The following is a 10,946-nucleotide window of genomic DNA, read 5'->3' on the forward strand; positions in this document are numbered from 1 at the left end:
CCAAAGGTGCATCTCTTTCGTTACAACTACAAATGTGAGAACTTTTCTATGTTGAAGCTATCAGAAAATTAAGTCTGCTCTGATCGAGTGGACCTGATTGAGGAGACACACAGTTGTACAAATAAGGTAGATAGGACTGTCGTTGAGATTGTTACATCGCCCAGGGCCCCTAAGCAAAGTGATGCTGCTAGATGGATAAGGTTTGTTCTAGTAGCAGGAAGACGTTTGTACCAGTTTAGAAGAGAGTTTAACCTCCGCAGGTCTTATCCTTTTGGTACAGGAGTCTCTCTTTTTCTTTTCTTATTTTTGCGAAACTGGTACAGCAGGAGCCTCTATGAGTCTATAAACCAAAACTCCACAGCATTGCGATTCCCTGGTGCTTAAACCATAGCCACCATCAACCAATCTCGATTTGTAACCATAATTTTATTATTCCAAATAACTGCAATTGCCAACTCAGCATTACTGTTGATAGGTGTCATTACATGTTTCCCTTCATCTCACATGCACATCCAAAAGTGAGATTTCAGTCTTACTAACAATTCGTGTTGACACAGCAAAAGTTGCAGTGCTCCTACCACTTCATTTCTTATGAGCATGTACCGTAAGCATATACCGGGAGAGTTCTCATGTTCCTCTTTCCAGAACATGGAGAAATAAAACGTCATGTTTTCTCTCAATGAATTTTTCCCAATGTCAAATGTAGCTATTGATCTGAATTTGGACAGTAATCTATACCAAACATCTCAAATTTAGTTGAAATTGAATATGTATTCACCAAGGCACGAGTGTCATCTTGTATCACATAGAAAATGCAAGATTGTTTGCGAAATGTATTATAAAGCTATGTAGTTGTCATATCTGAAGCATTGTATTTAATTGAATTCAACCATATAAGATCTTTACAGGCATATTCGAAACTAGAAAGTAAAGGCTTGGGATAGTGGAGCTGCAGATTTTCTAGGTGAAGTCTATTTTTTTGAGACAAATCAGAGTATTATAACTGCATGTTAAATCATTTTTTTTCTAAGCTGACATTTCATTAGGCGGAGCCCCCAAACCAAATGTCGTATTAACTTGTAATATAATTAAGAAATGGCGAATCAGTTCTTACAAGTAGCATTACAATATATGTCTATCTAGAGTGTACATCTAAATAAGTAACCTGTGAAATAAGCAACACTCGGACAAGGGAGTTCCTCGATCAACACGGGGCGCTGGGCTCGTAGTTCTGCCCCTTCTGCCCTACCGTGGCGGAAGACACTGACCACCTGCTCTTTTCGTCCCCTCGCGTCGCCATGTTCTGGGCCTCGATCTGCCTCGGTGCGCCGCCGCATGGTGTGCCGACCTGATGAGGGCCGTCCCCGTCTCGGCAGGCCCCCTCCGGCACACCGCCATCCTTCTCCTCCTCTGGATCGTATGGAAGAGTGTTAGTACCCCATCATCTCCAGCCAGGCCGGCAACACTCCGTCAAAGCTCCACGCCCAAGAAGCCCAATGCATGTGTCACTGGACCGGAATGGGTCCACTCGCTTGCATGCGAGCAACAGGGCTGAGCCCATGTACGAGAACTATATCTATGCGAGTGAAAGGAAGAGAGAGGGGGAAAAACAAATTGTACACGTATCTTCTTTCCTAAGCTGTCCTCTGCTCTTCCTTCCTAATCCTGTTCTTCCGATTCCCGAATTCGATTACCCCTTGTTTCCTACTCCCTGCTACCTTCTCGCTGCTAACAATTGGTATCAGATTAGTCGATCCTTGGGGTTCTTCAGTTCTGATCTTATTCTCTAATCCATCGATCGATTTCGCAAGGGATTTGGTAGAGCTCTGTCAGCACGATTCCAATCCGTGAATTGTGCTGAAATCTCGTAATTCCAGTCCATGCTTACTCGATCTGTGGCGAATAGATCACACTGGATTCCCATCCGCCGCACGATCATTTCACCAGGCTGCAGCGAAGCCAAGGCGCCATGAATCCCGAACACAAGCTCCTCCTCGACGAGATGTCCAAGCGTATCTCCGATGAGTTCTCCAAGCGTTTCTCTGAGAATGACTCGAAGTGGAACCAGCACCTCTCCGACTTCGAGTCCGATCTGGATCGCAAGATCTCGGACTTCACCACCACCCAGGACGCGCGCGTCGCCATTCTCGAGAGGGCGGCATCGGCGGTGGATGCGTGGCGCCCCGAGATTGACGCGTCCGTCAACGACATCCGCCTCGAGGTGAAGAAGCTGAACATCCACTGCGAGCGGGCGGCTCTCGAGCGCCGTTACCCGGCTCCAGCAATCCTTCCATCACCACTACCACCAGCTGCCGAGCGCCCATCTTCCGGATCCACAGCTGACAGGCCCAGCGGGCACCGCCTCGACTTGTTCCACCGGGAGGATGACCATGGGGTCGTCACGACCTTGGTCCATCCCCCGGTCAAGGGTACGTGCTCACCTCCACTTCCACTTCCTACACCTGTTACATCCGGTTCTCGCTACGGACTGTCCGGCTCAGGGAAATTGCCTAAGCTTTCATTTCCTCTGTTCACTGGCTCCCAACCTAAGCTATGGATTAGTCGCGCAGTAGATTATTTTGATCTGTGTGCTGTTGAGGAACATTTCTGGGTTCGTGTAGCTGCTATGCACTGCACAGATGCGGCAGCCAGATGGCTCCAATCTGTTTCCCTGAAACTGAAAAGTTGTTCCTGGTCCGATTTTTGCACTATGATACTAGATAGGTTTGGTTGCGACCACTATGAAATGCTCATCAGGCAGCTGTTTCACATTAAACAGACTGATAGTGTTTCCTCTTACATTGAGAATTTTGCTGAACTTGTTGATCAATTAGCAGCTTATTCAGGCTCTACTGATCCCCAATTCTATACACAACGTTTCATTGATGGCCTAAAAGATGATGTAAAATCTATTGTTCTGTTACAACGTCCTACTTCTTGGGATACTGCTTGTGTTCTCGCGCGTTTGCAGGAGGAGGTGTCGGATCCTTTCAAGAGAAGAGACACTAGAAGAGTGGATTCATCTTTCCAGCCCAGGCCAGCATTTAAACAACCTCACCCTCTTCCGGTTCCACCATTGAAGCTGGATAAACCTTCACCTGTCCAATCAGAGGATAGGCGAGTCGTTGAAGCTACCAGAGCTGTTACTATAGACGATAAATGGGCTGCGGTCAAAGCATATCGCAGAGCTCAGGGTTTATGCCAGAGGTGTGCCATGAAATGGTCTCGTGATCACAAGTGTGCACCGACAGTACAGCTGCATGTGCTGCAAGAGTTGTTGGATATTTTTCAGTTGGAAGATATTTCATCTCCTGATTCTCCTCGACCTGGCAGTTTTTCTGGTGAGCAACTTTTTATGACTCTGTCTGTTGCTGCTTTGTCTGGTACTCCAACTCCCAGAAACCATGAGTATGCTAGGCTCTATTCAAGGCCATCAGATAAATATTTTGGTCGACTCCGGTAGCTCCCATACCTTCCTGAGTCAGCAGATGGCTACTAAGTTACAAGGGGCTCAGTCTGTACCAATTCCATTGCAAGTACAAGTGGCTGATGGGAATGTGCTGCAATGCTGTCAACATTTTCCAGCAGCAGTTTGGTCTATTCAGGGATGTGATTTCCAGGCTGACCTCAAGGTTTTACCTCTATCCTCTTATGATATGATCTTGGGTTTAGATTGGTTGGAGCAATTTAGCCCAATGAAGGTCCATTGGCAGCACAAGTGGCTCACCATTCCATATCAGAATTCTTCTGTTACACTATTTGGCCAGTTACCTGAATTTCCTGACGGTTCAATGGTACAAGTCTGTGCTGTGACAGTTCCTGTTGGGGAGTAAGTGCAAGTATCCATCCCTCCAGAAATCCAGCAACTGATTGAATTATATGCAGAACTCTTTGAGGTTCCTAGTGAACTACCTCCTTCACGGCATTGTGACCATGCTATACCCCTGGTTCCTGGGGCTGCTCCATTCAGCATACGACCATACAGATTTGCTCCTCATCTTAAAGATGAAATAGAAAAGCAAGTCCAGGAGATGTTAGCTGCTGGTTTCATTCAGAAGAGCTCCAGTCCATTTTCTTCATCAGTTTTGTTGGTAAAGAAGAAAGACAACAGTTGGAGATTCTGTGTTGATTACAGGCACCTTAATGCTATTACTGTCAAGGGCAAGTTTCCGGTTCCTATTATTGATGAATTTTTGGATGAGTTGTCTCAGGCTAGCTGGTTTTCCAATTTAGATTTGAGATCTGGATTTCATCAAATCAGACTCAAGCCTGGAGAAGAATTCAAAACAGCCTTTCAGACACACTTTGGGCAATTTGAATTCAGAGTGGTGCCTTTTGGCCTCACTGGAGCTCCTGGTACCTTTCAAGATGCTATGAACACTACATTAGCCCCGTATTTGAGGAAATTTGTATTGGTATTCTTTGACGACATTCTTATCTACAGCAAGTCCTGGGCAGAACACCTCACCCACATCAAGCTGGTTTTTGATCTGTTGCTGAGGGATCAATGGAAGATAAAGTTGTCCAAATGTGCTTTTGCACAAAGACAAATTAGCTATTTGGGTCATATCATCAGTGAGCAAGGTGTAGGTACTGACCCTATCAAAATTTCAGCGATAGCTAATTGGCCAACTCCCTCTTCTGTTAAAGAATTAAGAAGTTTTTTGGGTTTGGCTGGATATTACAGAAAGTTTGTGAGGAACTTTGGGATTATCAGTAAACCACTCACTAAACTTCTCAAGAAAAATGTATTGTTTGTATGGACCCATCATCATGATCAGTCCTTTGAAGCATTGAAAACTGCTTTATGCAATTCGCCTGTGTTAGCACTTCCTGATTTTTCCAAGGTATTTTCTATAGAGACTGATGCGAGTGGCACTGGTATAGGGGCAGTTCTCCTTCAAGATGGTCTTCCACTTGCATTTTTGAGCAAGGCATTGGGTCCTAAATCTCAAGGGCTTTCAACCTATGAAAAGGAATATATGGCCATATTGCTAGCTGTACAGCAGTGGAGGCAGTATTTGCAGCATGCTGAATTTATTTTTTCCGCGGATCAAAGGAGTTTGACACAACTTAATGAGCAACGATTGCACACCCACTGGCAACAAAAGGTTTTTACCAAACTGCTGGGGCTTCAATATAAAGTGGTGTACAAAAAAGGGGCTGAAAACGGTGTCGCAGATGCCCTTTCTAGGAAAACGGACCATGAAGGCCATTGTGCTGCTATATCAATATGCACTCCACAGTGGGTTTTGGAGGTTCAATCTGGTTACCAAAGGGATGAACATGCTTCTTCTATCATAGCTAAGCTGTCCATTGACCCTGCGGCTGTTCCAAATTTTGCATTCGCCAATGGGTTACTGCGTTACAAGAATAGAATTTGGGTGGGCAAGAATCCTCAGTTGCAACTTAAGTTGTTACATGCTTATCATTCCATTGCCGTTGGCGGCCATTCCGGCGCTCCTGTTACATATATGAGATTAAAGCAGGCCTTTGCATGGGCCGGCATGAAAACTGCAGTCACCAGTTTCGTGAAAGCATGTTTAACTTGCCAGCAAGCGAAACCAGATAGGACTAAACTACCGGGACTACTCCAGCCTCTGCAAGTTCCATCGGGGGCATGGCAGCTCGTATCTCTTGATTTTGTGGAAGGCTTGCCTTTGTCAGGAAGTGTCAATTGTATTCTGGTGGTTGTCGATTCCTTCACAAAATATGGTCATTTTGTTCCATTGAAGCACCCATTCACTGCTGCTGTGGTGGCCAAAGCATTCATGAACCAGATTTATCGTCTGCATGGTATGCCGTCAGCCATAATATCTGATCGTGATCGGATTTTTACAAGTTCATTTTGGAAGGAGCTGTTCAGATTGGCCGGTGTCGAGCTACACATGAGCTCCAGTTATCACCCACAGTCCGATGGTCAAACTGAGCGCCTCAACCAATCCATGGAGACGTTCTTGCGTTGTTTTGTTAATGCTTGCCCTTCTAAATGGTCCCAATGGTTGGCAGCCGCCGAGTTCTAGTACAATGCTAGCCCACACTCCGCTATTGGACGTTCTCCGTTCGAGGCATTATATGGTTACCCTCCAAAGCATTTCGGTCTATCAGCTATTGATTCTGTTAAGACCCCAGATTTATCTGAATGGCTGCAGAATAGGGAAGTCATGAATAATCTCATCCACCATCACTTGCTTCGGGCCAAGCAAAGGATGAAGAAGCAGGCGGATAAAAACCGTTCAGAGCGTCAATTCTCAGTGGGCGATAAGGTTTTCCTCAAGCTCCAACCGTACGTACAGTCTTCTTTGGCTCCCCGATCCAACATGAAGTTGGCTTTCAAATATTTCGGGCCTTATGAGGTTCTTGAACGTGTTGGTTCCGTCGCTTACAAGTTGAAGCTTCCACCTCATTCAACTATCCACCCGGTTTTCCACGTCTCACAATTGAAACCATCGACAATGCCATCATCTGAGGTACTAGTTCCTTTGCCTGCCTCCATAGAACTGCCTCACGTCCCACAAAAGATTATGCAGGAACGAACAGTACATCTCGATACTCGTCCGGTGCGTCAGTGCGTCAGGTTCTTGTGAAGTGGTCGGGTTGGCCGAATTCGATGGCTACCTGGGAGGATGTCACTGCCCTGAAGCAGCGCTTCCCCAGGGCGCCCGCTTGGGGTCAAGCGGGTTCTCAAGAAGGGGGGAATGTTAGTACCCCATCATCTCCAGCCAGGCCGGCAACACTCCGTCAAAGCTCCAGGCCCAAGAAGCCCAATGCGTGTGTCACTGGACCGGAATGGGTCCACTCGCTTGCATGCGAGCAACAGGGCTGAGCCCATGTACGAGAACTATATCTATGCGAGTGAAAGGAAGAGAGAGGGGGGAAAAACAAATTGTACACGTATCTTCTTTCCTAAGCTGTCCTCTGCTCTTCCTTCCTAATCCTGTTCTTCCGATTCCCCAATTCAATTACCCCTTGTTTCCTACTCCCTGCTACCTTCTCGCTGCTAACAAAGAGCCGGAACCGCATGGTGTTCGACGGGGTGAATCAAGGGGCGGCTGCCATGTGCTCGGTGATCAACGAGCATGCTAGCCTGTGGATCGTCCGCGTGCCCCGCCGCCTCGACACTGAACCTCTTGAAGCCTGTTGTAACTCACTTTTGGATGTAACATGATCAACGTGGTAAACTCTCCCTCCCCTTGCTGTAACTCTGACGCGCTGAGCCGGCGTTGTAAACCACTTGGGCTTTGCCCTGTTAATCGAGTTCAGGTGGGCGATCTCCGCCCCCCGTTGCCGCCTTAAAAAATAAAATTAGAGAAAAAGTACGAGTTTTATTGAAGATAGCTAGTACTACAATTAATTCAGAAGTCATGAAAATTTCTAGTGTGAGTGTATAGTAAATCCATAATATCCATTGTACGTTGAAAATTTCCATCAACGTGTGATCTGCCTCGTGCTCAGTGTCTCAGTTAACAAAGCAAATGTATAAAAGCAATCTTATGAGAGTAAACATGAATCTGAAGAAAATGTAGCAGAGAAATGTGATTGTGAATTCTTTAAGATCATCAAAATCTTCATGTTCCTATGTAGAGCAAAGTAAACTATGGAAAAGCAGCAACCTTCTAAACACGACGAATCCTAGGCTCAAACCGGATAATTTTATGGTGCCACGTCGTCCGTTAACCTGCTAACCGTTGGATCTAGCGAGCTCGCAACATAGACCGTTCGATCAGGGTCAGGGCAGATCGGTCACCCGTTAATCCGCGAACCTTAGCGCTCGCGAATCCCCACGAACCCGCTCATCCCTCCGCCTCCGGCCGCTGCCTCTTCTCTGCCCCTGCTGCGGCACCTGACACTGGTGATGTAAACGAATCAGATACAGACGGATATCAATGATACTTATTTGTTTTCACATTTTCTATCGGATTCGGATTCGAACACGGATAGCCTCGGATACAATTATAAATACGGTTTATTTCGGTTACGAATACAAATATATATGTATCGAATATGGAGCGAGCCGGGTGCGGATAATGTCGGACACGGATGTTTCTTCGGATATCAAGTAAAACCAACATTCGTATATATCACACGTGTTGTAACCATTTCAACACCCTATGAGTCCAAATTCTAACTAGATTACACTTAACGAAGCAAAGTAACGCTTAATGAAGCAAAGTAACGTTTTATTTAACAAGTTTATGTACAAATGAAGTCAATTAATTATTTAACTAGCAAATGTCAACACAACTGACGTGAAATTTTATGATTCGTGTTGAACTAAAAGAATTATATTAAATTAATAGATACATTTATATTGGTATTAACCAATTTAACAGTAATTATGAAATAATTATGAAAACAGAGGGAGAACTCTAATTAGCTTTTAATTAGAAATACTAGTTTAAATAGATATTAATCAAATTAATTCTAAATTTAATTATAAACATGAACTATGGTAAAAAACGCTGCGAGACGATAGCTTACGCTAAAACAATGCAACAAGAACAGATCGAAACGGAGCTAAAATGGTCGATCAGTGAGCTATACAGGGTTATAGGGATCTAAACGCGATAAACCGCAGATTTCAGGGGCTAGCAGACGAATTTCGCATGGCACAGGCAACAGTGCCCGTGAAAAGATTAAAGGCTAGGGCCAGATCTGCAAAAGAGAATGGGCCGAACTGCAGAAACCTAATATTACTAGGGGGTTATCTGTAAAATACATACGACACGAGGAAATGATGGGAAATTACAGAGTTGCTTGAGAGTCTTATTGCAAAACCTTGAGAACTTGCTCCCATGACCGACCGGCGGCACTGGCCGCACAGCTCGTCGGCACGGCGGCGCGCTAGGGACCGCGTTGAGGAGGGGAATAGGAAGAGGAGGAGATGGGGAACCTGATGTGGCGCTCACCAGTGGCGAATCTCCTTCGCCTTGATCGGAATTTGAAGCATGGCGGCGGCGGTGGCTCTGCTTCCGCGGCGAGCCTGGTCCAGCGGCGGGGCGTCGACGAGGAAGGGTGGGCCAGGTGTAGTTCGGTGCAGGGAACGTCGAGGAGGCCTCGGATTCGCTCAACGAGTGACGGCCGCGACGAATCGGGCGGAGGAAGCGGTGGCGGTGTTCTGCTCGGTTGTAGCGAGCAGAGGCAGCGGCGGGGTGGAGCGACGCTGCGCAGGGGGCGACCGAGGCATCGGGCGTGCGGAGCTAGGGCTCGTGGGGCACGGTAAAAAGGGCGTGCGCGCCCGAGATCGCGCCGGTCTCGGCGGGAGAAAAGAAAGGAAGGAGACAGAAAGAAAAAATAAAGAAAAGAAAAATAATTCTTTTCTTCAGCTTGGAAAAAAGAAATAAGCTCTACAAATTGTGATTAGATTTGAGGAAAAATCTAGATAATTCTCAAAAAATTTAAAAGATTAAATAAAAATATTTGAAAAGATATTCACGTCCTAAAATTCTAACATAATAAAGAATTGAGACCCCCCGGATAAATACATAGTAGTCATAGCTCTAGGCAAGGCCGCCGGACGCGGCGGCGCGCAAGGACAAGAACGGCCGCAAGTGGCCGTGCTCCCGCCGGGACGACCCGGCAGTGAACACCACCGTATTCCATTTCCAGATCGAGAACCACCTCGCGACGGTGGTGCCAGCTCGTGTTCGAGCGTAGCAGGGAGGTGGTCCTCGTGACGACCACTAGGAGGAGGGTGCTTGGCGACGTCGCCATCAAGGAGTGCCGAGTCAGGTGCTCCACCGCCGTCAGGTCCCGCTGCTGGTGGTCTGCCGGCGCGCGCGCGTCCCGCTGGGGAAGCCGCCGCCTGCGTGCGTACCCGGGGCAGCCGCCGCCAGGTCCCGCTGCTGGGGCCGTCGCCGCTGCCGCCTGCGCAGGGAGGGCGTGGGATGGGGACGCGTGTGGAAGTTCCAGGGGTATGGTGGCACTTGTAGGGGTATTTTGGTTCAAAAACTTATATTTCTCACGTGCCACCGGAAATCCTAATGGAATGGTATCAGGGTATGATCAAGAAAGGATAAAAAGATAAAAATATGGCCAAAATAAGGGAGTTTGAAGTTTTGAGGGCAAAGAAAGACTATCAGGCCATACGAGAAATTTACTCTTCTATATTCGTATCCGTAGACATCAGTTCAACATCAGCAATTTGCAGGCAATAGTAAGGTACGTTAGAGCAGATAGTTGAAATTAGCAGATTTTCTTGCAGGTTCACTTCATAGTTTACAAATTATAGAAAAGGGAGAACATGTGCTCAGCCTTTTAATAAGTTTCTTATTTTTTTATTCCTTCTCACAACAAATTAAAGTCCAGTCAGTCTTGTACGGCAGAGCTCTGCCTCTTCCTTAATTTGCTATTTATATGATAAAATAAAGTGATTTAAACTGTGCTTACAAAATAAGAACAAAATGAAACAGCCAAATACTCACAATTTTCTCACTTCCAGATTCAAGGATTATGGAGCTAGTGATGACCAACTCCAAATAACCTTGAAGCTAGAGATGTGCGAAACAGACACTTCGATTCATTTAGAACAATTTCCCTTTTCAATGGTTCGATAGGAATGCAAAAAAAATTTCAAATGAACCTTCGTGTTCTTCAATTGTAACTGAAGGCATCATTTGTGTTTTCATTTTGACACAGGGTAAAGTGTACTAATTTAATATTCTTCTGGAAATTAGCAGGACTCTTTGTGTTAAATCGATCAGAGGAAAATGGAAATCATGTTTAGAAAAGGGTAAGAGAGGAAACTGAAACAAGACATCCTTTTGAGCCATAGACAGTAGACAACACACCTAGCACCCTAATGATCAAATCATAATGTGTTAATGAAAACAACATATTATCATCTAGGGAAAACCCCAGGATAAGTGGGGATAGCTGCCAAGAAAATTTTGGGGATTCTTCAATCCAGTGGCTGCAAAAATATGAAAATTTCTCGCCATATATAT

At 45.8% G+C, this 10,946-nt stretch overlaps 1 long non-coding RNA gene across 1 annotated transcript; it reads right to left on the reverse strand.

The window, feature by feature from the left end:
• Window positions 1–7,478: 7,478 nt before the first annotated feature.
• Window positions 7,479–9,275, reverse strand: LOC112874879. The gene is made up of 2 exons (XR_003225058.1): window positions 8,894–9,275; window positions 7,479–7,849 (listed from the first exon to the last, which is right to left on the reverse strand). It is a non-coding gene; the product is annotated as an uncharacterized LOC112874879 (long non-coding RNA).
• Between the last annotated feature and the right edge of the window lie 1,671 nt (window positions 9,276–10,946).

The sequence above is a fragment of the Panicum hallii genome, chromosome 9 (genome assembly GCF_002211085.1).
Source record: "Panicum hallii strain FIL2 chromosome 9, PHallii_v3.1, whole genome shotgun sequence".
Taxonomy (NCBI): Eukaryota; Viridiplantae; Streptophyta; class Magnoliopsida; order Poales; family Poaceae; genus Panicum; species Panicum hallii.